This window comes from Nothoprocta perdicaria, unplaced genomic scaffold, assembly GCF_003342845.1.
Source record: "Nothoprocta perdicaria isolate Ctin4 unplaced genomic scaffold, notPer1 scaffold_66, whole genome shotgun sequence".
Taxonomy (NCBI): Eukaryota; Metazoa; Chordata; class Aves; order Tinamiformes; family Tinamidae; genus Nothoprocta; species Nothoprocta perdicaria.
In genome coordinates this window covers 3082926-3085751 of record NW_020455932.1, presented here as the reverse complement: position 1 = coordinate 3085751, position 2826 = coordinate 3082926, and positions in this window count along the sequence as shown.

Here is a 2826-nt window from a genome sequence, read left to right as displayed (position 1 = left end):
CCTGCGGGCGCCCGGCCTCAGCCTGGTGGCGCGCTGCTGGGCCGCGCCGCGCGACGTGGCCGACGGCCTGCGCCTCTGCCTGGAGCTGGCGGCCAACGTGCTGTTCTGCCTGGCGCGCAAGGCGCTGCTGGGCGCCATGGTGCTGCTGCTGCTGGCCTGGCAGCTGGCGGCCAGGGGCAGCCAGTGGGCGCAGGCGCAGCTGCGCGGCGGCTCGGTGAGTGCCGCGGTCCCCCTCGTGCTGCCCCGGCCGCGGTGCTGGCCGCCCCGCTTGGCCGCCTGGCTCGCGGGGCGCCCGCTGCGCCCTCAGCTCCCCGTGTCCCGGCAGGACGCGCTGCGCAGGCAGCTCCTCAGGGCGCGGCGGGTGCTGCGCAGCGGCCGCTGGCACCTGCAGGGCCTGCTGGTGGAGCTCACCTGGGGCCCGGCCTACACCCTCACCTGCCTGGGCTACTGGCTGCTGCAAGGCGCCCTGGAGCTGCTGGGCAAGGTGGCCGGCGAGGAGGAGGAGGRGGAYGAGGAGCACGCGGACATGGAGCTGCTGAAGAGCTGGAAGGAGCTGGGCGCACCCGTCAGCAGGGAGAAGGAGGGAGGCAGCTGAGCGTGGCACTGTTAATAAAGCTGCGGGGGGTTTTACTCTTGGTGCTTCTTCTGTCTGCAGAAAGGAGGGCAGTGGGGCCGGCCGCGCCGGGAAGCCCCTCTGGAGGGAGAGCGGTGCCAGGGGCTGGGGGCAGCCGTGGTGGGGCTCACGGTGTCCGAGCAGCCTGCAGGGCCAGCGCGGGCTGGGCAGCTCCTCTCCCTGGGCACTGCGCTCTGTGCTCACAGCCGCTGCCTTCTCAAAGGGCTCCAAGGGCACCTTGTTACACGTCTGGCTCGGGCCTCAGCCGCCACTGGGCTCTGGGASAGACTTCCGCCCTCCTCCTGGGCCAACACGTGAGGAAAAGTGGGACTGCTGCTCCAGGAGCTTGTCTGGCCTCTCGGCCTGGGCCTGCCCACCTGCAGCACTTGTGACGGGGCCTCAGGTGCTGGGGGCCTCAACCCAGAAGGACTGAGGAGGGAGGACTCGCTCTTGGGGTGCCCATGGATACCCCAGAACTTCCTCTTTGTCRCCTCTGGACCTTACTGCCCTAGCTGGGGGTGGGGGCCGGAACCCCGTTGGACCCTTCCTTCGCTCTCTTGAGGTCCCTGTGGCCGGGCTGCCTCCCGCTCTGCTCCATCAGCGTCTGGTGCTGAGTGTTTGAGAGGCAGCTGGCTCCCTGGGGGTTATGGCAGTGGGTAAATACTGCACATGCTGCAGCAGGGACCYCGTGCGCTCCTGAGGCTCTGCGGGGGGACAGGTCACCTCCAGCTCCGCTTGCATGGCTCCTGTTGCTGCCCTGCACATCTAGTGCAGAAGCTGGACCTGGCGGGTGGGCGCACGCCTGCTCCATAGCCCCAGCAGGCTGCTTATGGCAACGGCCTTGTGCCATCTCCATGGTCACTTTTGTCGCTGGGCTCGAAAGGACCATGTCCTTGTTACTTGGGCCAGCACTGTTCCCTGCAGTGTCTCCAGGCCCTGTCCATCCCACTACTGATACACATCTGCTGCGCTGCTTTTTTTGCTGCCTTATTGAGGCCTTATGGTACTGATGTGAAGTGCTTGGTGAGTGCTGTCTGGGCAGGTCACCTCCTGTCCTACCAGTTGTCCCAGCCCAATAGTGCCCTGGAGCTGTGCTGTCCTTCTGCTACCCATACTTGCCACCCTGCTCTCCCCTGCCGCCACACGAATGGATCCTGCCCTGCGACGTGTGAAAGCAATGCATGGGCCTAATGTTTGCAGCTCTCCAAGCCCAGAGGAAGAAGGAAGCCGCCCCTTGCACAGACCGCTCCCTGTCCGTATGTACATTCAGCTCTCCAGCTGCTTTTATGGGTCAGTCATCCACYGTCCTGCCCCTGGCAGGTGCTGGCAGGTGAAAAGCAGAAGAATTTGGGCTGGGAAGGCAGCGACCGAGCGCCTTGGAGCTCTGCAGGTGCACAAGGAACTGCCTCTGTCATGTCTGGGTTTTCCTCACCGGAATCAGGACAAGGATTAGCTGCAGCGCCAAGACAAGGGACACGGATTTGATACGATACCTCCTCCTGTGGTGTGGGTGCTTAACATTTGTTATAGAGTGCATCTGGCTGCTTAATGAGGGACATTCATTGCTGTGTAGACMGAAGCGGTCCCCAGCGGAGCTGCTCTCTCAGGGGGTGGCAGGCGTGCTGCTCAGTGACTCTGCTGTGCTGTGAGCGTGGCGCTCGCTTCCCCGGGGCCGCCTTGGAGCAGTAGCATGGCCTTGGGCTCTGCCTTGGTGATCRCCCTCACCTGCTGCAGCCACTAACCCGGCTCGAGGCGTTTGTACGGGAGAGGCTGCATGCTGGTGACGGCAGGGGCAGGGGCGCATCGTCACAGCCAGTGGGTCCCCAAGGCTGTGCTGGTAGCTCACGTTGGCGTTTGCTCTGCCCTTGCCCTTCCTGTTGTCACAGTGTCCTGCTGGCCACCATCCCCGCTCAGCTAGGCCATTCCTCTGATGGCCTCCAGCTGCATCTCCATCCCCGGCAAGCGCAGAGGAACCCGGCTCGTGCAGCTGAGTGGCTGTGCTCAGGGCACGTGGCTCACGCTGCTGCTTGGTGGGACACAGGGACATGTAAGGCACAGCCTGCGCGGGCTGCGCGGGCTGGGCTGCAGGGCGCCCCGGGCAGTAGTGACCGCGGGCCTCGAGAGGGAGCCCTCCGCCCGCGCTGCGCGGCCTTGAACTTGGCACCTGCGGCGCAGCGCAGCGGGCCGCGAGCTGGGGCGCGCGCCGCGGGGCC